Source organism: Rhinolophus ferrumequinum, chromosome 5, assembly GCF_004115265.2.
Source record: "Rhinolophus ferrumequinum isolate MPI-CBG mRhiFer1 chromosome 5, mRhiFer1_v1.p, whole genome shotgun sequence".
Lineage (NCBI taxonomy): Eukaryota > Metazoa > Chordata > Mammalia > Chiroptera > Rhinolophidae > Rhinolophus > Rhinolophus ferrumequinum.
The window spans coordinates 1,270,144-1,297,367 of record NC_046288.1 but is presented as its reverse complement, the minus strand read 5'-3'; positions in this window follow the sequence as shown (position 1 = coordinate 1,297,367).

Genomic DNA, 27,224 nt, shown 5'->3' with positions numbered 1-27,224 from the left:
TTTGTAATTATATTTTCTTGTTTGTCTCTTTCTTCACAAAGTTCTGACAGAGTTGTGACTCCTTGAAGGCAAGAACATATCTGTTCATATTGGTATCTACAGTGTCTACAATGCCTGGTACATCATAGTTAACCAATAAAAAGTTGTTGGAGGAATTAACTAATTAATTAATTAATTAATTAATGCATCCCTACTGAAGGATAGGGAGATGGTAAACGTGTGGGGTCAGAGAAGCCCCGGATGGCCACCAGGGGGTGCTGTTGGGTGGTGTTGGATGATAGGTCAGCTGGATGGGGTGGGATGGTTTGTAATTGATAGTTCTTTTTAAAGGTACTTGAAACCAGGTTTTTGTAGCTCTGGAGACACCAGAAGGCAAGATGGGCCTTGTACGATCAAGCAAAGTGAGTCAAAGAAATGAAAGTTGCAAAAGAAAAGCCATTTCTGCTTTGGAGAATCATTGAATTGGCAAACCACCTCCATTTCCAACTTTCCTGTGACCTGAGCCTTTGATGATGGCTAACATTGGGAGTATTCTGGAAACACCACACCCGGGTCTGCTCCTTATATTTATAGAGCTTTTAGCACAAAGACATTTTCATCAAAGCACTTTAAGAGCTGGGCACACCCTGTCACAAGAAGCTCCATGAAAGGAACTGTAACTTCACAGCAGGCCCAAGGCCTGAGCTGGCAACTAGGAATGCTTTTGGAATACACTGCCTGGCCAACAATGAGCAGCCCAGTTTGAAACTGGTGGGAAGAATGACATCAGTTCTTCGGCCAAATCCCTGCTGAGGGACACTAACCTTTAATTTCTGGAAGAAAATCTAGACTTGATGCATACTGACCATACACCAAGCACGATAGTAGGCTCTTCCCATACTTCATCTCATGTAATCCCAACATTATCCCCATTGTGCAAATGAAGAAACTGAGGCTGAGAGAAGCAAAATCACTTGCCTCAGGGAAATAACCAGAAAAAGCCAAAGCCAAGGTTAAAATTTAAATCCATCTACATCAACAGCCATGTACCTTTTTTCTGCTGTCCTAATACATGATATAAATTTATCAGAAGAGATGCAAACCTTAAGATCAAATAAGCCTAACATGGTTTTAAGTCAACTTGAATTACACAATTTTGAGACCACTACGAGGGCTTCAGCATAATTTAAACAGACCCCAAAGAAGAGCGCCACCTAAGCCCAAGTTTTAATCAACACTTCTGAAGTCCCCATAAATCCTCATTCAAACTCTGGAGGGGATGCTACATGATATATTTTGTCATAGCCACCCATGTCAAGAAGGGCTACGATTACTTTGGTATCATTTCCCCTTAACTCAAGACCTCCACTGAGAAGCCAAGGCAAATCGCTTCCAATAGGCCACCCCAATGGCATAGCTTGTATGTAGTTACAAATGTCAGGAACACAGAAAGCCTTATTGTGGACATTGTGACTGTGGGAAAGTTATTACATCTCCTTCACAGTCTCTTTATCTAGAAAACAGGGTGTTTGATTGCAGGGCATCTGTGGTACCACACTGAGCATTCTCCAATATCATTCAGAATTCCCAGACCTTGGGTGTTTTCCTCCAATAAAGTCTATTGAAAATTCCTCCTCTTAGAAAGAGTACAGATTTAAGTCCCAGCTCTGTCTCTTACTAGCTGTCTGACCCTGGACATGTTTCTTAACTTCCTCATTTATAAAGTGGAGATGATATTGCTTACCTCACAGATTGTTATGTGAATAAGTGAAACAAAGGACAAAGTAAAAATGTTAGCTCCAGCAGATGATATTAATGACAAGTCTGATAATGTTATTTAACATCTGTTTTCACTCGTATTGGCCACCTTATCATCTCCTGGGCCAGGTTGCTAGTCCTGAATCAAGTGGTTAAGTCCTTATTTAGCACCTAATGTGTACTGACTCTGTCCCAACAACTTCAAGTCCAGTCAAAGACGTGTAGGAACAAGATAAATAAAATAGAAGGAAAATTCCGCTATGGAGGTAAGACTTTAGCTGGGCATCTAAGAGCAGTGTTTAGCTAGGATAAACTGACCCAGATTAGAGAAGGAGGGAGATATTGGGAATTTGGGATGACTTCCGGTCTGATGAGTTCCTACTTCAGAAGGTGGGGACTTTTATTCGTTCAAGTAAAATATCCTCGGTAAGTGTTCAAAAGTATTAATCACTACTGACTTGTAGTGTTTGCTGATTGCCATGGTATTGACAGTCCCATGATAGCTTATTTCAAGTTACCAATCAGACTGAAAGCAGAGTTGGGAAGACATTCTCATTGGCCACCGATGTATAGAAATTCCAGCACACAAACAGCTGACGTCAATAACCTCAGGAGCATAGATGGTAGCAAAACGGAGTAAAATTAGAACATGAAGGCTTTTGAATATGTGCTACCTGGGGGTTTTAGTATAATTTAATGACAACTTTAGATTATTTAAGTTTTTTCAGCTTTATTGACATATAACATTGTGTAAGTTTAAGATCTACAATGTGATGATTTGATACACATATATATTGCCAAATGTTTACCAAAATAAGGTTAGCTAACAGTTCCATTCCTTCACATAATTACCGCCTTGTTGTTACGGTTGTTATGGTGAGGACATTTAAGATTTACTCTTTTAGCGACTTTCTCAAGTATACAATATTGTTAACTATAGTTACCATGCTGTGCATTAGATCCCCAGAACTTATTTCTGTTAGAACTGGAAATTTGTACCCTTTGACCAAGATCCATTTCCCCCACTCCTCAGCCTCCAGCAGCCATCAATCCATTCTCTGTTTTTATGAGTTCAATATTTTTAGATTTCACATATAAGTGAGGTCATATAGTATTGGTTTTTCTCTGTCTGAATTACTTCACTTAGAATAATGCCCTCAAAGTTCACGCAAGTCGTTGCAATGGCAGGATTTCTTTCTTTTTTATGGCTGAATAATATTTTATATTTCATTTTCTTCATTCATCCATTGGTGGACATTAATTTGTAATTATAGCTGAACTTAACCAACTAGCAAACTTCCTGGAAATTTAACAATCAGCTCTCATGATTTAACGAGCCAGCTCTGGATACCACTGAAGCCATCGTAATAACCCAGGGGAAAGGTACTCTTCCCCTGGGTTGGACCAGCATGCTAGTTGGGAGGTGGTCAAAAGGGGCTGAATTTTGGCTATATTATGAAGAGAGACCTGGGAAGATTTGCTGGTAGGCTACATATGGGATAGGAGGAAAAGAGAAACCAAAGGTGACACTTGGGGCTTTACTTGTCTTGCTTCCTGTGTCCTGACAAAGCCTAGGAGGGCGACCCTCAAGCTTCCCTTGTCCTTTATGTACGTTATATCTTCCTTCTTAGCCCCAGCTCTGCCTGATGGGAGAATTCTGAGATCTAAGGCCCCCAATCCTTTTCCTTTATATAAAAGAAAGAATTTGACACAATTCTTGCTTTCCACCAAACAGGCTTCTAAAACGATTATTTTCTTTGTGCAAAATAGTATTCCTGTTTTATTTAAATATATGGGGGGGAGGAAGAGAGAGAGAGTGGGAGGCGAAAGAGGTGGCAGTGGAGGTAAAGGGAGAAAAAAAGGAGAAGCAGGAAGAGGAGGGGAAGGGGGGAAAAGGGAGAGGAAGGGGGCAGGGAGGGGAGTCCTCCCTGGTGGCCCAGGAGGGCAGTGGGAGTGAAAGTATTCTAAGCCCTGAATGGGCCCTTTCATGCTTTATATTCTCCTACATAATTTAAATCATTTACAATAAAAATATATTAATATTTGTATAATAAAAATCTAAAGAAAAAGAGGGCAAGTCACAAATAAAATATATATTAAGCATATTCAGCTTAAAACGAGAGAGAGAGAGAGAGAGAGAGAGAGAGAGAGAGAGAGCATGAGCGCCCTGGACAGCAGGAGGCCCTGGCAGAGACACACAGGTCAGCAGTGGTCACTGAGTGGGTGGCATGGTGCAAGACACGGAACGGGAAGACCTGCATTCCACTCCAGAAATCTGTCAAGCTGGATGAACCTGGAGAAATTCTTTAACCCTCTGTGCTTCCGAGAAAGAAATGCTCATATGTAAAGTGGGAAGAAAAATAGCACTTCCATGCCTCACATCACCCTAGCGTGACAAACATCAGCTGAGGGGACAAAAACCAAGGGTGGAAGTCTTTTGAAAGCACTAGACACATGACACCTTTGAGCCTTTGCTGGTAAATTGCTTGGGGTATTGCCGTGAATGTATGCAAAGCACCACCAACATCTTTGTTTTTAAAGAAACTGGAAAATATCAATAACAATTTCCATGTAGAGGGGTAAGATGGATCTTAGGACAGGGCTGGACTACCTACGGGTGTGAGCTGCCTTCACAGACATCTGTGACCACAATGACCCTTAGTCATTCTGACTCAGCTCCCTTTTCTGTTTGTTTTTACCTGACAGACCTTATGGAAAATAATGAGGCCCTGCTCCTGGTAGAACGGGGGAAGGGAAGCGGAAATGACAACCTGCGTCTGGACAACGTCCTCTCTCTTTCAAAGCCTCCTCTTCAGAGCTCTCTGCTCAGAGAGATGGCAGGCATGGTGGAGACTACGGACAGGGTCCTGGCCCTCTGGGAAGAGTACTTAAATGATCAGGGGACACTGGACCCTTTGCTGGAGTCAGTGGAGAGTCCTTCAGGCTCCGCGCTCAGCTGCTGCCTTGCCCTGAGCAGCCACCTGGCCCTCAGACGAGACATCTCATATTGACAACCTCGCAGGGCTCCTGAGTTGATCAATAACACATTCCTTCTCTAAAAGCTACAGAGACGGGCTGGTGCATATGTGATCACTAGAATTTAATTATATATCACATTGATTTTTAATTAGAACTCTGGCGAGGCCCTCATCTATTAAAAAAAAATATTCCAATTGGTAAATGGGTTTTACCCAGTCCATCAAGTAATTTAAAATGCACTGCTCCTCCTGAACTTTCACCCTCTCGAGGAGGAGGAAACCTGCTAAGCAACCCTCGCTGTGAAAGCAAAAACCTTGAAGCTGGCTAACATTTCTCCAAAATTTTTGTTCAAGTTCTATAAGCTGTTATGTGAGACAGACACCGGGAGAGACAGTGGCTGGGCTTCTGTGTTTTTATTTATAATTAATTCCAATTAACGGTGGAAGGTCCCATTGGCTCTGATTCTTGCTCTAATCTCCTTGAGCGGTATGTCCAAAGCCATAGCCTGGCTTTAAAATCAGATCTGGCACCAGGGCTTGCCTCATCTGACCCACTTCCAAGCAGACGTGGGTGCTTCAAAGTGCCCCTTTGCTCAGCTTCTCAAGGTCATAAGACAAGCATGTTGCAAGCTGGAGGCAACCTATGGACCCAGCGTCAACACTTAGTTATTAGAAAAGGCCCGATTGCTGTTTATGCTTGCACACAGGGCCTCAGAGACATTAACCTTTGCCCTCTAGAGCCCCTAAGTTTCTCATCAAGGTTGCTCTGGGACCTAACAGAGTCACACAAGCCACTAGTTGCTCACAGCACCAGTGAGGAAGAGAAGGTTCAGATGTCAGCACTACAAAACTGGTGACCAAGGCACATCCAGAGACAAGATGTGGCCAGGATCGTCCCAGCGAGGAGCCTAACAGACATGATTTATGATCACCGTACTAACAATAGCACTACCTACGTCCCAGGCACTGTGCTGCATCCTTTACATGACTTGTCTCATTTATCCAGAGGTCAGAGCTGTTGAATGCATCTTCATTTTACAGTCAAGAAAACCACAGCTTAGGGAGTCTAAGTGACGTGCCCAAGCTCACACAGGTGGCAGAGTGAGGACTTGAGCTGCAAGGCCCACGCTCTCATCCCCTCTGCCATATGCCCTCTCGCTCTGCCAGGAATGACCTGCCACCTCCTTCATATCTGCCAAGAATGGCCACAGGAATACTGCCAGCCACAAGTGAGTACAGAGCATCCATTTCTTCCCTTCCTTTCTACGAAGCCATCCCCCAAGCCAAGTTAGTCATAGCGCCCACTTTCCTCCTGTTATATTCACCATATTGATTTGCACAAAATTGCCCTGCCTTCAAGCATTATTTTTTGTGCCAACCTTCTGCCCAGAATTTCCTACTTTCTCTTCTCCACTCATTCATTCCATCCAACACATATTTATTGAGCTTCTACTATATGTCAGGCACCATGCCACATGCTAAATGTCTCCAAGTGTACAAACAAGACGAACCTCTGTGTGGGGACAGAGCCCCAAAAAGCAGTTTCCAGGCTCTCGGCCTCACATGGAAAGGTGCTGGCTCAGGTAGTAAAGGGCCATCGACTGTGATCAAATGGCCATCAGCTGTGGCTAGTTGGCCGTCAGCTGTAACTAGTGAGCCATTGGCCACTAATATAACTGCTGTGACTAGGCTAGCAAAAAAAATGGGGGCTAGCAAGAAGATGGTGGCTGAGTCTGCAAGCGGCACAGTGAGGGTTGAGAATTGTGTGGCTCCTGCTTCCTGTGTCTCCAACCCAGCTGCCAGTGACAGTATAGTGGTATAACTCCCCTACCTACGGCTCCGTGGGTGTTCCTTTTTGGCCTAGCCATATCCTGCGTTCTTATGTGGGGAGCGGGAGCAGAGACCCCGCAGACCCCGCATGACACCCTGCATGACACTCTGTCCTCAGCCTGATTAGGGAAACAGCCAGGCAAATAGACTATTAGGAATGATGTGAGAAGGATTAAGATGGAGAAAAGCAAAGGTAGATACTGAAGAATATGGGATAGATCCTCTAATTCAGTCTGAGGTAAAAGAAATGGTCATGAATGGTTTCCGAAAAGATGCGCATCGTTCAGAGCCCAGTCCAAATGCCATTTTTTGTTACCGTCCCCCATTTTCCACTTCTCATTTACCTCTCGTCTACCTCCCCATGCCAACCAAGTTGGGTATCCTCTCACACATGTGTTTTAATGCCAGGGGCAGACAAAGCTTCAGATAATAAGAAACGTCCTATAATTCTGAATCCTTCAACGTACACAGTGTACCGCTGAACATTAAATGGAGATGAAATGGAGACGTTAAGTGGAATGAACACACCTTCTCCAGATCAGATCCTAGTTTAAGAAATCCTAATACAGATCGTCACGTAGTGTAATCCTTCAGTCTGGCCTGAGAGCTACAATTACTAAACTGGGTTCATCATCATGTGGAATTAAACTAATCTTCAGAGAGATGACGAACGAGTCTACGTCCCTGAAATCTGAGTGCCAAGGAAGCAATGGGCGTTACAGTCGGCTGAATAATTCCCGACTTGGCTGATGTGATAAAGTTAAGGATCTTAACATGGAGAGCTTATTCTGGATGATCTGGCCCATCCCTAATTGTGAGCACAAGTGTTCTAAGAGAGACGAAGAGGGAGACTTCAGACAAAAAATGAGAAGGCAGTGTGACTGCGGAGGCAGAGATTGGAGCGATGAGACCACAAGGAAGGCTGGCAGCCACCAGAAGCTGGAGGTGTCAAGGTACAGATTCTTGCCTAGACCTTCTGGAGGGAGCACAGCCCTGCCAACACCTTAATTTAGGTCTATTTAAACTGAGTTTAGCCTTCTGGCCTCCAGAACTACGAGAGAACACATTGTGTTGTTTTAAGCCATCATGTGAAGTAGCCTGTTACAGCAGCCCTAGGAAACTAACACAGATGTCTTGGAATATTGAGGCAGCAATGGCAGTGACATGAGCTCATGCTGGGGTCCCCCAGCAGCTTCCCCTCATACATTCTGGGGAGAAATGAGTTCCTTTCTAGACTGGAGAGCCGGCCTCCAGCTGCTACAAGGCACAGTTGGCAGCTTTTCTATAGGAAATAGTAAGGCTTTTGGTTGTGGGTTACTCTTTCCTTTCTTACTTTCTTCCCTATGTTTCCTAAGGTCTTTTAAATAGCAGAGCTTCTGAATTATTTCACTGTCTTGAGAGATAGTTAAGCCAGTCAGAAAAGTAAGCATAAATCCCTTTCCCAGGACTAAAGGAAACCAAAGTTCACCTACTGGAACCAGGTAGCAGAATGCATAAAAACATAACCTCTAATTTTCAATGTCCCCTTCCTGCATCGTCTCTCCATTTCCCCTTCTCTTGGCTTGCATGTGATGTGCAAGGAGCTCTACATTTTAGTGTTAGGCTTCTTTGTTTGTTGTGATTAGTGTCCTTTTGCTACAAGCTAATGAAGTACAAGGAGATGGAAAAGGAGGCAATATTGATTAAAAAAAAATTGGGGGGGGGGCTATTCAATTTGGTGAAATGATCACAATACGGTTGGATATAAGGATTTTTACACACTTTAAAACAAAGGTGGTCTTAGCTCAATTCTCCTAAAGCCAATTCCTTCATTCTTTGGGGGAGGTGATTTGATGTTCTCTCTCGTGTTGCTGAAGAAACATTTAAAACAAATGAGCCAAACATTGAAATGGAACATGTTACTCCTATCTGGAACATGCACTACTGTAATACAATGCTCAGCCAGGTTCTTAATGAGACACAAAACCCTTAAGTGTTATAAAAATAAGGAATAAGAGAGCAGTGAATTGAGTTAATCCCATTGATTTCCTAATTCTTCACCCTTATTCCAGAAGTACACGTTTAAAAATAAGATGTAAGACTGGGAATGTTTTTCAAAGTCCTCATTACGGTGGGTCACTTGTGTGCTCTCTCTCCATCTCTACAACATCCCACTATAAAATGTGGACCTAAGTGAATGTGGCTCTTGGGAAACTTTCCAGGCATATACTTAGTAAATGAAGGTATTATGCTGTGGGAGGTGGGGACCCAGAGGCACTGAAGGGTGTTGGGTGAAACTCTAAGGCTGCCGTTCTTTAACACTTGCCTCCTCTCTGGCACCTGGGCAAGCGGTTAGCCAATAGGAAGTGGTATTCTTGGTTATTCAGCTGCACCAGGGACTGGCAGCACAAAGCTATCAGTTTGCACCAACCCCATGTTTTCAAAAATATTAAAAATATACATCTAGGAAGTTCAAATCTGGTGTTATAGTCAAGTGAGGGAGATTCCATTCAGATGAAAAATACCATAAAATTCACGTCAGGAACTTTTGGTATGCACATTATTGTCAAGGATGCAACTCCGGTAATCTTCTGTAACTCTCTTCTCCTACAAGAAATTTTAATTTTCTGTGTGCTTACTTTTCACACTGAACAGCTTTAAATGTATTCTGCTTTCAGACACTGAAAATAATATTGTCACTGACTTTTTTTTGCGTAAGGAGCTCTTCTCCCAACTTTTCCTCTGGTTGTGCAGTGAAATCAAGGAAGCTTGATTTCAGTATCAAGTTTCTTCTCTGATTTCTGGTATCTCTCTTAGATGTCATTTTTTTCCTGAATATTTCACCTTACTTATATAAGTGCAAAGGAATTGAAAATTCATGCTCTCAAGGTCAAAAACATATACAATGATATATAGAGTTATGTACAGAAAACACAAAATAGTCTTAAAAGATTGTTAATATATTTCAAGGTATTTTTTTTCTCCCAAAGTTCATAAATGTTTAGCTTATATTCACTTTATTTCTAACTTACACCTACAATTAAGAGGAAAATAAAAAATGGTATATTTGTCCCATACGAAATGGTGTATTCCTAGATGTTCATCCTAAATATTCCTGGGTAGAAATCTGGAAAGAAAAGAGCAACTGTGTATATAGATCTTCACAGAAGTAGAAACTCAAGGAACATGGTGAGACAACAGTAGATACCAAACCTGTTAAATCTTAGTGACTAATGTGACTCTGTGTTAAATCCCAGTGACTAAGATTTGGGTAATTGTCAATATCAACAGAGATTGCTTCTTCCTAGTCTATGACTACTTTTAATTCTTTTCAAAGGACTATTCCACTGCCCATTTACTCTCTACCTTGAAATATAATAAAGATAAAGATTAAGATAGTCCCCATATCGATGTCATCCCCTGCTTGTGGGCTTTCTTCTTTTTTCAAATGTCTATCTAAGCAGATCTCTACCCCACGCAGATCATTTTGCAAGGATGAATCTAGAGAGATTTACCTGCAACCAGCTCATTGCTTTGGGCTGTGGGGGTGAGGAAGGTGTTATGAGCCCTCCTATGACCTCTCCTAGAACATACCTGATTGGCAGTGTTGCCAGTTATAACTCCAATACATGACTTGAAGCAGGATTAATAGACAGGTGCCTCATTTGTAACATTAAACAATAAATAATCTTAATTTCCAAAGAGCTTGTTCTCCCAAGAACTTTCAAAGCATTACATGTACTGGTTTGTTTGTATGTAAGTTTTGTAATTTGTCTTTGGAAAAGGTACACTTAGATTTTATTGTGATTTCCTTCAGTATAACTGACATGAGTCACAAATTACTAATTTCATTAGTTTTCCAAAAATGAGAACAAATCATTCATTGTATGGTAAGTACTAAAGTCTTTAGGTCTATAAAGGGAATCTGGCCAAGGTTTTTTTTTTTTCCAGAACAGCTACTTTAAACCACAAGTTCCAGCTAAGAAACTTCTTGGCATTATTAGCACATTAATTAATAACCAAGAAGACCTAGGAAGATTTATATATGCTATTTGCTCTTAAGTGTAATATAATTCCCTGACTTCATAACCAAAACTTTTCAAACACGAGTACTGAAAATAACAAAGAAAATCTGATCCCTTTCCCCATTTACGAAAAAAAAAAAGATTACCTTTCCCTTTGTTTAACTATTTATGCTACTGACTTCTAGCCTTGGCGTATAAAAATGATTTTGAGGCAATGATGAAGAAATGTTTTATACATGTTCTTTTAATGAAGAGACATGAATTTCTCAATGGATACAGTTTGTATATGTATAAATGTGATCAGTTCTCAAATACAAACAAATTCCCACATTATAATCGCCATCAGTCCACAGAGAAATTTCAAATAACTGAAATGTTTTGCTAGGCTCTACTTTGATTAAAAAGAAGCAAATCATAAGAAAATAGTTTTCTTTGAGATTATTAAAGAAACTCTATAAAATATGTCCACTAAGTACATAGTCATTTCATCTCTATTTCCTACATCTAGAGACTTAACAGAACAAGAAAGAATCTTCTAGGCATTGTAGTTGCTTCAGTCAGAAATATAGATTCAGAAATGTTTACCCATAGTGACTTTTCCAATCTGGATTTGCTGGGATTATTATGGTGCATATAAATTTATTATTTTTAACAAATTGTTAAATGTGATTTGTTTGTATAATTTTATAAGACTTTCCATTTAAGCAAATTGACAATTTATAAAACAATTCTTTTGTCCAACCATGAAACTTGGTATTTAGCTTGGAAAATATGGTCATTGCAACAATACTAGATATAGTAATTCAGGAAAGGATGCAATTTACTATAATCCAAAAAGTAATCAAGATTGTGAATTCAGTACACACTAAATGTCCTCCCTTCTGTTCCTAATATATAGAAATGCCTCCTATGCTAAATGCATAGACATTTTGTATTTTTTAAAAAAACAAACACTTAATTATTCTGAAGAGGAAAAAGGTAGCTATACTCAAAAGCAAGAAATAAGTATTGCTATGTAGGAAAAATACAGATGGGTTAATTCATGAACTAAACACAGCTAAAGGAAAAAATAGTGAATTAGAATTCAGAGCTGAGAAAATGTCCTGGAACACAGCATGGAGAGATAAAAACATGGAAGTCATTTTTAAAAAATATTTAAAACACATGGAAAATTGAATAAGAATTTGATTAACAGATTTCCAGAAAGAAAAGATTGTATAGAAAGACTAAAGAAGAGGATATATGCAAATTTTGAAACTGGGGAAATTTCTGGGAGAAAAGAAAGATAAGAGTCAGAATAAAAATACTCACTAGAGATTAATAAACTTAAATATATATATCTCATATTAAGACTGCAGAAATATAAGAAGGAAGAGAAAGCACCAAAAGCTATCAGAGGAAAAATTAGACTGCCCACAAAAGAACTATTAATAGCAGATTTCTCATAAACAATTAAGTAAAATGTCAGAAGAAAACACTAATGTCTTTAAAGGGCTGAGGCAAAAATTACTCTTAACTTGGAATTCTATGCCCTCAGTAACAATGAAGACAAAATAAAAGCATTTTCAGAGACATAAGGACATAGAAAATACATGCTGTCACATGTTTACTGGAAGACCCACTAAGAATATGCTTCCACAAGAAGAAAATGAAACCCATTATGAAGGAACACATTGCAAGGAGCGATCACTAGGGAAAAAATGTTAAAAATATGGTAGAAAACCTAACTAAATACCTTTTAATAAATAAATACAAGAAAAGTGACAGAAAGGGGAAAAAGAAGAAACAAAAATAAAGAAAGAAATTGTGATTAAAATAAGCTTGAACTAAGATGTGGGTAATAACATGGCGTTGAGTGAGAGAAGGAGAAAGTTCGAAGGTAGCACAGAGTGTGCTAGTTACATTGCCTTGTTAAGGAGGATATAGATATTGATATATTTTGAAATAAAAATGTAAATCTTAAGTATGCATATTCAAATTGCATTGTTGCGAAAAGAATAAAAATGCAATAAATAAATTGCCTACCAGAAGAAGAACGTAAAAAAAAAAAAAAAAAAGAATGGGCTGCATGGATACACATCACCTCGGGATGATGGTGGCCTCTGGGGAAGGAATGTGAATGGGCATGGGGCTAGGGATGGAGGCCAAAGAAGATTTTAATTTTTTCCCTCATTTTATTTCCTTACAAAAGCACTACAAGCAAAGTTTGAAAAGTTAATATTTCTAGATCGTAAGAATATAGGTTTTTGTTATATTATCCTTCATATTCTCCCATATTTTAAATTTTGCTTAAAACAAAAAATTAAAACTTTTGTGCTTATTTTGAGTTATTATCCAAGTGTATGTAGAACGTGAGTGAATTCCAAAGCAATCCTGGTTCCAGCCCCTGAAGTCCAACAGATCAATTCAGCCCACATCCAGAGCAGATGTGGGACTGTAACATACTCCATCTGTTATATACAGGTGAGAAAAATTCTTAATGGAAGAGAACTCCAGTGAACTTAAGGGGTCATTGCCTTTTAAATACTGGTGGTTTATAAAGCCCCATTATCTCATGCTTTGTGTTGGTTTGAATTACTCGTCTCTGGCTTCGGTGTGCAACTAGTGGAACAAAGATGTCAATATAGAAATTACCATAGCCAGGGGTCAGCAGGGGGTTACCCAATTAGAGAACCGTTAAGAAACCACAGAAAAGAAAATAACTTTTCTGTCATAATAAGGACTCTTCCTGCGGGAGACCGAACAATCACTTCAGTGTGTTAGTTTTCTCTTGCAGTGGGTGAATCGTGAAGCACAATGAGAAACACAGTAAGATTGTCTTCTGTGAATGACGGGCACTGGCAGTGGGTTGCCCATGGGATTCCACACTCACTACAACAACTGCTGGACCACACTACACCTGGGCATAAGGAAAAAGTCATTCTAACAGAAGAGAAGACACAAAAGGCAAATCAGTGAATGGGCTGTATTTGCATTTCCCTCAATGAACATTTACATGAGAAATTGTCTTAAAGGAGCCTTAGAATATACTCTGAGGATACAGCAAGATCATGATTAGTGGTCAAAGGAGGTCCTGTATATATCCTACTGATTCTTCAATGGGGGAGCCAAATCTCACCTCTGTGAAGATTTCCTCTTTGTTGCAGTCAGGAATGGCTCTGGTTAGGCACCAAGTCAGGATTTCAATGCTATGATTCTACCCAAGAGGACAAAAGCCCAACCCAGCCAGTGGCAGTGGGGAGAGAGAAGAGGATACAGATCCAAGAAAGATTTCAGAGGTAGAATCATAGGAAATGGTGGCTGGTTAGTTAGGCAGGAGTTGAGCTTACAGAAGTACATACTCCAGGATGATTCCAAACTTCCTTGAAATCCCATCAATTTCTATAGGAAGTAAACATAAAATAAGAAATAGAGGAGATAAACAGGGGAGGGCATGGCAGGGGAGATAATCAGATGATGTTCCAGATGTTGAGGAACATATAGACCTTCAAGGGGCAGATTCTAGTAAGGAACCAGAAATGCACAATGGGAAGTCAGGGTAAAGATCAGGAGGTGGCCAGTGCGAGCTGACAGCTGTAGGTGGTGTGGGTGGGACGAGGTAAGGAAAGTGTGTGATGTGCTAGAAAGGCTGCGAGTCCTTCGGTGAAAGGGTTTCACAGCCATGCTTCTCACAGCCATAGCAGGAAGGAGGGACAGAGGGAGGGATAAGCAGAGAAGACTCCAGCTCCGCGTTTCAAGTATAGCAGATCAGCACTTCATAGTTTACAAAGGAAGACTTCTGCATTAAATGTCATTTAAAAAGTTTACAAGACTTCTGCATTAAATTTCATTTGAAGACAGGATCCCATGGCTCAAAAAATTTCTGAAAACCACTGCTCTAGTCCTCAACTTGACTGGGGTCCGGGAAACTGCTCTGGTGAAACAGGCTGGGGCGTACCTGTACCTCTGCTGTTTGAGCATTGTCCCTGGCATCAAGGTAGCTGCAGGAGCCATGGCACGGGGTGGAGTACAGGTGATAAGAAGCCCCTGAGGTTCAGGTAGGTAGATAGGGAGGGGACAGGGTCACAGGCTAGCTAGAAGCCCCAAGTGGCATGGGAGGAAGAAGAGGCTTAGAAGAAGTCAAAGTCCTGGCCAGAAACATCTAAGGGCGACATTGGAGATGTGGGACAAGGACAGAGCCAAATACACGTAGCCAAGTCCATGTTGGGAAAGTCAGGGAGCGTCCAGGTGAGGACACAGCAAAGTACAAGGGTAGGTGGGTGGGTGGTTGGGACTTTGTCCTCAAACAGAGAATGTATGTCGGGCAGCTGGCACTGTTGGAGGAGGCAGTACAGCAGCTTTAAGCAACTACACTACGCAACAAGTTCTTCTTACTCCACGTGGAATGGGTCATCCTCTGGATTGCATCCTTCACGGGACTCTGAGACGGTCACAAGAGACAAAGCTTTTACCTGCTTCCTCTAACCATGAAATAAAAGTGCAAATACCCCTGGGTGAGGGAGCACATTCTCTTACACTTACCTGACATTTAAAAGCAAAATGGCTGATAGTGAATGCTCTCCTGGAAACAGATGGGAAAACTAGAAGAGTCCAAACCAAGTCTTGTAACGAACTCATGAGATCGTCAAGTCTTATGGAACTCATGAGATCATCTTTGATCTGAGAAAGTTCATGGGCACTAGAAGGGTGAAAGGAGAAGGGCCAGGAGCTGCTGAAAAGTCAGTAGAGGGTGCAGTTGAAAAGAAAAATGGCTACTGGCACAATTTTGTCCTGAACGCATGATCAGTAGCATCAACGCCATTGTTGGCGCAACAAATCTCTTCTAATGCAGGATCTTGGAGTCCAGAGTGCAATCTCCTCCTTCTCCAAACTTTCCTCACTTCTTCCCTTCCTTTTTTGGAAAGCGCTGAGGTTAGCAAACATGCCTTTGTCTGTTTGGTGTAATTACCCCTTGCATGCCTCTATCTGCCTCCACCTCTGCACTTTGCCATCCAACCTGGGCTCAGAAAGCACTTTGCCACCACCAAGACTGCCCGAGGCAATGAGAACCCAGTTCTCTCTGGATTTGAGCATCTCTTTTTTAATCCCCCTACCCAGGATGATCTATAAACTCCACTCTGTTTTTTATGGATCCCTTTTATTAATATCCCTAGAAGCTAGGTCTTGCCATTTTTAAATCCTTTCCCCAGAAGGGGGAATAAGCCTCAGATATAGTGACTCCTGCGTCATAAAACCCACCAGACCATTCAACATTTCAAAGCTTCTAGAAAGAAGTACCTGGGCAACCTTACTCATTATCCCATTCCAATGCATAAACACATTTATTCTAATCTGTCTCTCTTTTCATTATTTCTACAACTTCAACTCTTCTGATATTGTCTAGATCCAATTCCTGTACCCCAAAAACCATTACCTCTTTGGTTTGATATTTAAAGACTTTTTCTCAATACGTCTTCATATTAAAGATGCAGTATAAAAATTAATTACCTTGTATCATAGGGAGCCAACTATTTAAAGTGTTGTCAACTAGTATTATTACAATGAATGTGATAATAAAGTTTGAGATGAGTCATGTAAAGCAAAATTGCAAATGTACTCAGATGAAAGAGTCAGCAGGAGTTACAACCAAGCCTTGTAATGAAGGGATAGAGCAGATGACGACATTCTAAAAACCCCATTTCTTTTTGGCCAGATGCAATTTGAAATAATGATAGGTCTCCCTAAATCCAACTGAGTTCTCCTTTTATTTTAACTTGTGTGATGAAGACCCTAAGATACATCTAGCTTTTGTCTCTGTAAATATTGAAAAAAGTGAGAAAGAAAATGCAAAAGTGGCCTTTGCACCCTAATGATATATGTCTCCCCAACACTGTCAACAACTGTGATACTTGCCAACTCCTTTCCCTAGTCATCGTAAAAGAGCATTTTGCTAATAAGAATGTAATGAAATCTGACCCCCCCGACCCTAAAGGAAACGCACTTTTCATGACTGTTAGAAGGAATCCTAGAATCAGAATCAGAAAATCTGAGCCTTAGTCCTGGCTCTGTTATAAGGAGACCTTGGTGAAATAATGTAAATCTGTCTGTGCTTCAATTTCCTCATCTAACAAATGGTAATAGGGAAAAAAAAAAAAAAAAAAAAAAAAAAGCAGTCCTTTATCCCACCTAGCTTATGGATTTACTGTGAACATGCCTTGAAAAGTAGGAGGTATCCTAGTTGGTTCTTACTCTCATTTATTGTATATAGCTTTCTGGCCTTGTTCACCTGGACAGGTTACCTGAAGTTTCTTCACCTCCTCCTGTAAAAGGGGGCAGTGCCGTAAATTTCATGTATATAAAAATAAGCTGGCCTGACGTGACTGAACAGGAATTAGACGTTGAACAGCTCTACGAGTCAGTGTTCTCTGCTACTCTGAACCCTATAATTATAGGGAGCTATAAACCACAATGTAGCATATTTGCTCTGAGCAGTCCAGTAAATAACACAGAATTATAAGGCTGGAAGAGCATTCGGAGATCACCCAGTCCAACACTTTCATTTTACAGATGAAGAAACTGAGGCCCAGGAGAGTTACAAGGCTTGCCTGTGGTCTACTCAAACAGCTAATGATGACACTGGGTTAGGATCCAGATTCTTGACTTCCTTGTCTTGTGGTCTCTCTTGCTGTAAAGCTACTCATTGACCTTCCGTAATTCAGGTGAACTGATGTGTTGAGACAAATAATTCATTTAAAGATTCCTGTCATTGTCACTGCCCGCTCCTATTGTCTAAAAGACGTCTGTCACTTAATAGCAGCAGGAATTCCTATTTTATTATTGGCTTTTATTGTAAAATTGGAGAAATAATTTCCTGAAAAAGTCTCCATATAAGGGCTTTTACTCCTTTCTCACATTTTGAGAATCTTTCCTTTACTTCCAGCAGCTTGCCTCTTTTCCATCTCTGGTGGAAAAACATTTTCCCTGTGCCCTGTAATTACCTGGCTCCATATTTTCAGTAATCAAGTCTTGCCAGTTACAGGCTAACTGGGGGCGGTTGGTGCCTCCTCCTGCATCTCTAGAGCAATAAACTAAGGGGTTGGTGCCATACTGGACTGGGCATTATGCTTTGGCTTGCAAGTGACAGAAACCTTATTTAAGCATTCTTAAGTCCTGGAATGGTAGTAGGATGGCTCACAGAACTGAAGGTAAGACTGAATGCAACCAGGTGTCTGCAGGGACCTCAGGGAAAGGAGCTAGGGTGTCTCCCTGCCCAGGCTCACCCTGCTTCTCTCACTGGGTTGGCCTACTCCTCTCCCACTGCACAAAGGCCCCTGTACACCACAGGAGATGGCTAGGGTACGTCATTTTATGACTAGAGGGAAACCAGCTCTAGTCTGAGAAATCCTAGAAGAGAATTCTAAAAGGCCTGACTGAGGTCTGGTGTTGAAGGAATGAGTTCAGGTCCTACAACACGAGGCGGGGCATATAACTCATGTGGAACTTTTAAACCCCCAATCAAAATAGCTAGTTCAAAACAGGGAGTGTTTGTCCAGAAGAAATGCACAAGATCTGTCGCGCTGTTCGAAACAATAGGTGTATACCACAGTTTTTATGACTTCCTTTTTCTCCTCTAATAACAGACTTCTTCACTAAAACCAATATGTAAGCGCTGAAGATTATTACCATCCAATCTAATAATTGGAAGGTAACTCATAAAGGAATAAAAGCATCTACTTCCAATCAGGTAATTTCTGTATTACAGTAGTACCCCTTATCCATGGTTTTGCTTTCCGGAATCTCAGTTACCCACTTCAACCATGGTCTAAAAATATTACAGTTGACCCTTGAACAACATGGGTTTGAGCTGTGCAGGCCCACTTATGTTCAATTTTTCTTTTCTAGTAAATATAGTGACCCTTCGTATCCACATTTCACACCCGCAGATTGAACCGAAACAGCCAGTTCCCAACCACAGACTGCAAATACTGTCTCCCATCTGTGGTTGGTTGAATCTGCAGAAGTGAGAGGCTGACTGTAGAGTCAAAAGTTATACATGAATTTTCAACTGTACAGTAGTCAGCACCCCTAACCCTCACATTGTTCAAGTGAGCTATAAATGGAAAATTCCAGAAATAAACTATTAATAAATTTTAAATTGCATGCCATTGTGAGTGGTGTGATGAAATCTCACACCACTCACTGTCCTGCCTGGAATGTGAATCATCCCTTTGTTCACTTAGTAGCCTTCTTGGTTATCAGATTAGTTATGAGCGAGAGAGAAAGAGTGAAAGAGAGAGAGAGGGAGGGAGGAGAGGGCACATTCACATCAGTTTTAATTACAGTATAGTAATTTTTCTATATTATTAGTAGTTGTTAAAAATCTCTTACTGTGCCAAATTTATCAATTAAACTTTACCATAGGTGTGTATGTATAGGAATAAACATAATATAAATAGGGTTAAATACTTTCCATGGTTTAAGGCATCTACTGGGGGTCTTGGAAATTACATCCCTTGGATAAGGGAGGACTACTGTAATCTTCTATCATATCAACAACTCCTAGAAATCCAACAGCTATGCGATACAAGCATATTGTAGCACATCCCTTGGAAGGGTTAGACACGTGTATTATTTTTCCTTCTACCTTGTCTTCCTGTTGTTTACCTGCATCCTCTGACATCCAGTGAATCAAACACACGCTTGTAGATTTAGTCGTAGCTCTAAGACTGCTCACAGAGTTATACCTGAAGTCTTTGCAGGCAGTTTTCCCGAACGCTAACAGAAGAATTGATTTTGACTTTCCTTCCAGAGCAGAGGCTCTCACGCTTTATCCTGCTCAAGAACTTCCTGGACAGTGTACTCAAGTAGGGATACTCTAACCCAGTGGTTCCCAAGCTTGTCTGCACATTGGAGTCACCTGGGAAACTTTTCAAGCATGTAGGTCACACCCAAGACCCACGAAATCTCAGTCTTTGAGGGTGACACACAGGCACCAAGTTTTTTTGTTTTGTTTTTTTTTTTAAGTTTTCCAGGTGCTTCCAATGTTTAGAACAGTTTGGGAACCGCTGCTGTAACCCAGGGTTCTCAGCTCTGACTGCACCCTAGAATCATCTGGACAGTTTAATGTATAATACTAAATATACCTGGGCCCCAGCCTAAACCAATTAAGTTACGATTTGGACAGAGGAAAGATAGGATGATTTGACATGAACATGAGCATGAGCACTAAAAAAAAAACAAACAAAAAAAAAAACAAAAACTCCCTAGCTGACTAGTCTTAGCGCACTTCCAGCGATTCTAATTGAGGACGGTTAGAGTGGGGCCCAGGAATCTGCTAATTAGCAAGGACTCCCCCACCCCCAACCCAGTGATTCTGACTCAGGGGTTTGTACCTCACTCTGAGAAACACTTCGCTTAGACGCTGGCCATGCAAAGTGTGCTCCATGAACCACCAGCACTAGGACCTCCTTGGAGTTTGTTAGAAACGCAGTATCTCGGGCCTCACCCCGCACCTGCTGCATTAGAAACTGTGCTTTAACAACATCCAGGGGATTCATGTGAGGAATAGAACTTAAATATCACCTGTCTAGAGGTATTCCTTAATGTTGATTGCATTTTGGGATCACCTGGAGCTTTAAAATATACTGCAGGCCAACCCCACCATAACAGATTTTGATCTAATTGGCTAGAGCTATACCTAGGGACACCCAGATTTTTTTACAGTGGCCAAAGTGGAAAACCACTTCTAGAACCTCTGTTCTCATACAATCAACGTTTATTCGGTTCTCCTTTTAGTTGAGTTTAAAAATTTTAGTATCAGAGTCACATCACTGACCCCTTTAGATTGCAATGGAAAATTCTGTATCAGTCATAAAAAGTCAGTGTCATGGTTTGGACTTGTCTAAACCTGCAGCAGCAAAGCAACCAAAAAAAAAGAAAAAGAAAAAATTCCCTGCCAAAGGGATTTTTTTGTTGTTGTTGTTCACCTATTGTTATTTCTTTATTTCCAACAATTTTTTTAAAGATTATTTCTGCATCTCATTAAATACACATGTGAAAGTCATCAGCAATAAACCATAAATGGCCATAAGTACAAAATGGGGATTTTTTTAATAATATATTTCAAAGTTCAAATCCAGTCCCCTGAAAAAATGATGTAAGAGCCTAGTCATAAGACAGAATTAATAAGGAATAACAGCTTGTCTTGTCCCCTCTGTTTGCTTTGTAATGGTGATAAGATTCCTGAAGTATACCGTCAGAGCTGAACAAGGGTCGAGGTCCAAAACTACACATATCAGTAGAGTGACTAGCACATAGTTGGAGCTCAATGAATGCCCATTTCTTTCTCCTCAAAACTCTTGCCCTCCATTTGTGTCTCTTGAGATATTAATCCCCCTCAATCTAAATCACTCTCATTGGTTTGTGTGTGTCTTATACTGCCCTTCCAGATCGAGACAGTAGGTTTCTTGTGAAGAGAGAACATATCTTGTTTATGAATACCACCCCTTGTGCCAAGACCAGTGTCTAACATATAAATCAACCAGTTAAGAGTGTGGGTGGGTCAGGGGTGGGTAAGCTACTTCTTGGTATAATTGTCCCTAACAGGGGAGCTGACATTTTCCCTATAGAGATATTCAGACTGAGTTTTCTCAATTTGTGACCACTGCTGAGTCATTCCCATTAAGCATTTCTCTCCATCATTGATTCTGATCTAAGCCAGGGGAACCAGCAGTGTGGGCAGTGACAGTCAGACTCTAGACATCCAAATGGCACTCTTCTGCCTTACAGTTTTCACATTGCAAATAGACTCAGGCTCCTGCAGACCAATTGACAAATCAACTCCCATCAGGCTAGGTACTGAGGTCAAGGCTCCAAGACCACACGCTGGACACAAGCTTTCTCATCTTTTCTTCTATTTCAAATTGAAAATAACACTGGCTCTCTTACAAGACACCAGGAGGCGCTTCAGAGATCTTAACCCTGGTCTCAGAGCAGCCTAAAGAATAAGCGCCTGAGAGCACAGATGGAAAGAGTAGGGCTACTTTTCCTTCTAAGAAAAGAAAGGATGATACAGAAAAAGAGAAGCGGTGAAGTAAATTTCTAGGTCGCAGATGGAGCCACTCCTGCCCAGAGTGCCACATCAGCAAACCAAAACTTAGATAATGTTCATGATCCTGTAAATGCTCCAATTGACCAGAAACACAGTCAGCCAATCCCCGAACACCAGGACAACTCTGGGCCTTCTCACCCCAAACAAGACTATGTAACCTCAGCCAATTATATATTTTCTATGTTTCTCTTCCATTTTCTTTATTCATTATCCTATAAAAGCTTCCTGTCCCCACTTTGCAGTTCTCCAAATGGAGGCTGCCCACTTCATGAAGTGTTCAATAAAGTTTGGTTCTGTCACCTAAATTGTTTAATCTTTTTGTTTTTAATAGAAGTAACCTCAATATGTGAGGTATGGTCGGATTTGTGTTGAAACAACTTTCCTACATATATTGAGATCCTGTACAATAATCTACTTTTGTGGTCTCCCCATCTATTGTGTAGGTGACAATCACGCCATGTCCCTTAACAGAAAATTTTCCCTCTGCTCCAAAGGCTGCAGTTAAACAGATGATCCAATACAACCATTGCCACACTCTTGGTCCATTCTGCAGTGCAATTTATCCACTGGATTAAAACCCTTGGTATGATCAAGAGAAACTGAAGATAAGTGGAAAAAGGTCATGAATTTGTTAGACCAAAAGGAAACTAAATTAGCTACTTATAATTTCTCTGTAATAAATTGGCCTTTCTCACTCCCTGGAAAACAACTGGTCTCTCCTGGATAATGCAATTATTTATAGGCATCTACTGAATCTTGCATATCGTCCCTTTCTTAGGCTTTCAGGGTAGGCGCAAGAGGGCAAGAAGTAAGAAAGTTGTTTTGCTTGTGTGTTTTATTTTGGTTAAGGAAAAGTACAGGCACACACACACACACACACACACACACGTACACGAGGTCTGACAATTAAGTACGTGAACTCATCCTAGAAAATGTGCTACACACCTCATTGCTGAATATCACTATGGTCGCCTTCAAAGTACACCCCTTGGGAAGCTATGCACTGAGGCCAGTGCCTAGTCCACCATTCAAAGCAATTTTGGAACTCTTTTTCTGGAATGGCCATCAGAGCTGTCACCATATTACCCTTGATTTCCTGAACATCATCAAAATGTCTTCCTTTCAATATTTCCTTTATCTTTGGGTAAAGAAAGAATTCATTGGGGGCCAGATCAGGTGAGTGGGGAGGGTGTTCCAATATAGTTATTTGTTTACTGGCTAAAACCTCCCTCACAGACAGTGCCATGTGCGCTGGTGCATTGTCATCATACAAAAGCCATGAATTGTTGGCGAAAATTTCAGGTCATCTTTTAGATTTAGAACTTTTAAGTCTAAAAGTTCAGGAAGCCTTTTCAGCGCTTCCAAATAATAAACATGGTTAACTGTTTGTTCAGTTGGTACAAACTCATAATGAATAATCCCTCTGATATCAAAAAAGGTTAGCAACATCGTTGCAACAAGTTCACCAACTTAATTGTCCGACCTCATATTTCAAACATAGAAGAATAAGTTAAGAGAATGATAAGCACAAAGCCCAGAATGCTGGCTGCTCTTGGAGGGAGAGGCAGGGGCGGAGGGACCCACTGGAAGATGTAAGTCACAGAAAATACTCAAGGGCTTGAGTTTCAGCAGTGGCTTCACAGGTATTCACCATATTATTAAAAACAAATAACAAAAACATGCAATAACCAAACCCCAGTTTCTCCAGTTTTGCTTCTGCCTTGCATGCAGTTGGGTTGGTAAATCTACTCCGTAAGTTATTTGGCTTCATACTTTCCCCATTCATCCTCTTCCATGAGTCTGGGTTAACAAGTGGACTCAAAGCCCATTGGAGGTCCAGCAGCCCTCCTTCTTCATCCAGGCCTGAATGTGTGCTGGTCCCTGGGCTGGGCTCCTGTGTTATGGAGCTCACCAGGCAGTGAAAAGATACCAAACTGTGGCTCTTACACCAACTCTTCTTTACCAGTGAATCATGCTGCTAGTAAGAAGTGATATATATATATATATATATATATACACACATATATATATATACACAGATATATATATATATGATGCATATATATCTATATATATGTATATATGAATATATGTATATATATGTGTATATATATGTATATATATTTATATATATATATATATATATATATATATATATATATATATATATATATATGAAACCCTAGGACATGTGGATTTAGGCATTCCTGGGATGGCGGTAATGTCAGCAAATGCTGTAGAAGCTTTCCCAACCAAACTTTTTGATCGACTCCAGAGAGGAACCTGGTGCTTCCCATTCATTCTGTAAGACAAACAGAAGAATGGGCTCTGCTCCCAGATTGGGGCCCGGCCTCTTCTCTTCTCAACTGTTGAGTTCTTTTTTTATTCGCTTAGCTATTAATACCTTTTATAATGGATTTATTAGTATAATTAGGTGATTAAATATTGTGTTAAGTAAATTGAAGAAAATAAATATTAAAAGAGGGTTGTTTCTATAAAATTAAGTTGAGTATTTTGGAAGGCTAAATAAAGGTGAATTGATAAAACAAATATGGTTGTCAAATTGGGTGAGGGATAAGCAACTAAAAAGGTTTCGGTAAAAAATTGCAGAAATCTGCAGTTTCCTCTCTAGTTGTTTTGCAAGTGTCCTCAGTTTTGTTACAGTTTAAAGAAAGTAAAACTGCAGGTAAAGCATGGTATTTTACAGAAGTAGGTTTTGCAAGAAAGAGTATAGAGAACCCCCAGTAGAGAACCCATAATTGGAGTAAAGGTCTCAGTCCTGCATCAGAAGTGTGGTGAATGAATATATGTATTTATACATTTTAAGTTAAAATGTTTTTAAAGTATATATGTAACGTTTTTAAGCTTTCCTTATTATTTTTAACAACTGACCCCCTAATACTTCCAATTACATTGGCTTAAGAGCGTTTCTACTGTGGCACCAACACCCACCCTCAGTACCTAATAATGTCAAATACCTGGGATGGGGAAATCACAACAAAATGCCAAATTTTCATCATTGTCTCCTTTCCCCTTCATTTATGTGTTTTAAGCTAAAACTCAGAAGGCAAAATAGTACTTATTAAGTACTGACCTCACCAAGGGCAAACAGTTTGCCTGGATTAAGGCACACATGACACCCATCAAACTTCCAATAACGTTTTTATATTAACCCTTAACTCTACAAAATATAAACGCATGATTACATGACTGTATTTCACAGAAAGGCAAAGAATACAGATAAAATTAAGTTCCTGTAATCACTCAAACCCAAGCCCATTTGACTTTCTAGATGTAACCACTATAATCAATTTGAAAGTGTCCTTTCTGTCCTTTTCCATACATTTCCATATTGACGTACATCTATAGAAATGTATAATGATGTTTTATGTTTTTCTGTTTTATTTAACATAATGGTTTCTTTTTAAACTTCTTTTTCCCCCAACTTTACTGAGGAAAAACTGACAACTATAATTATATATAAAGTGTGCCACATGATGATTTGGTATACATATACATTGTGGAATGATTTTTAAGATCAAGATAATTACAAAGATCACTTCACATAGTTAACTCTTTTGTGTGTGTGTGTGCGCGTGTGTGTGTGTGTGTGTGTGTGTGTGTGTGGTGTGAGAATGCTTAAGATCCACTCTCAGCAAATATTTCAAGTATACAATATTGTATTTTAACTCTAGTCACCATGCTGTACATTCAATCCTCAGAACTTACCATGTATCTGAAAGTTTGTGCCCTTTGGCCCACAAACCCCTTTTCCTCTACTCCTCAACCCCTAGCAACCTCCTTTCTATCTTCTGTTTCTATGAAATTGGCTTTTTTTTTCTGTCTTAAATCCCACATAATGGTGATATCATGCACTATCTGTCTTTCTCTGTTGGGCATATTTTACTTAACATAATATCCTCAAGTTTTATCGAGATTGTCAGAGATGGCAGGATTTTCTTCCTTTTTATGGCTGAATAATATTCCTGTGTGTGTGTGTGTGTGTGTGTGTGTGTGTGTGTGTGTGTGTGTTTGTGTGTACACATTCATCCATCAAAGGACATTTAGGTTGTTTCCATATGTTGGCTGTTATAAACAATGCTGGAATGAACGTGGAGTGCAAATAAATCTTCAAGATACTGATTTCATTTCCTTCGACTATCTACCCAGGAATGGGATTGCTGGGTCTATGATAGTTCTATTTTTAACTTTTTGAGGAACAACCATACTGCTTTCCAGAGTGGCCTCACCAATTTACATTCCCACAATGATACATAAGGGTTCCCTTTTCTCCACAACCTCACAGACATTTGTAATCTCTTGTCTTTTTAAAAATAGTCATTCTAACAGGTACGAAGTATTATCTCAAAGGAGTTTTGATTTGTATTTTCCTTATGATTGGTGATTTTGAGCACCTATCTTTCTGATAGTTCTTTGAAATGCAGCTGATTCAGCTCCAAAATGTTCCATTCATTTTTTTATGCATTCCATCTTGCTGTTGAACTTCTCATTTTTTTCATGCATTGTTTTCCTGAGTTCATTGAATTTTGCTGAGTTTTCTTAAAACAATTCCTTTGAATTCTTTTTTCAGATAATTCACAACTCTCCATTTCTTTAGAGTCAGTCACTAGAAAATTATTGTGCTCCTTTGGTGGTGTCATGTTTCCTTGCTTTCTCACGTTTCTACTGTCTTGCATTGATGCCTGCGCATTTGAGGGAGAATTCACCTCTTCCTGCCTTTTGAACTGGCTCTGGTGCAGAAAGACTTTCACCTGAAATAAGGTGCCATATTGATGGGATGCGGCATCTCTGGTTCTGGAAAGGGGACAGTAGCATAATCTTTAGTCTCTGTGCAGCTCTGTCAGCTGAGGTCAGTGTCGGCGAATACTGCAGGAGTCTTCGGTGGTCAAGACTGCCAAGGTTCTGCAGGTGGCAGTGGCAGCTAGAGCTACTGTTGTCCTCAGTGGTAAAAGCTACTGAAGTCCTTCTGTTCTCTTTTGTTTGTTGGAAAGCTCTAGCCAGGGAGATCCCTCATGGTGCCAAGTGTGGCGTACTGGCACTCAGAGTGGCAACAGAACTGGTGTCCTGGGGCATGTGTGCACTTGCTGTGGAGGTAGCACTAGTGCCCAAGGTGTGTCCATGTGCAGGTCTTCCATGGAACCAGGGACCGGGTCTCTGGAGCTTGCTACAGCTACTCAGGTTGGGGGCTTTTAGGGGAATGACAAGGTGCAGCAGTGGCCTGGGGACAGGGGACAGGTGTAGCAGCAGCACACATTGAGGATGAAGGATCAAAGTCTCAACTTTGGCCCCAGGGGGCATGGTACAGAGCAGGTACAGCTTGGCCCTGGTAATGGCAATTCATGTCTGTAACTCAAGACCAGGAGGTAGGGCACAGAGCAGCCACAGCAGTTTGGCCTCTGTGATGATGGGTCAAAGCTATGACTCAGGACCCAGGGGGCAATTGCAGAACAGTTGTAGTGTGGCCCTGGTTTTGTCCATTAAAGGCACATGTTAGGACCGATGGGGAAGGGCACAGACCTGCTTGGCCCCAGTGGCAGGTAGAAGTAGAGACTTAGGTTCCAGAGG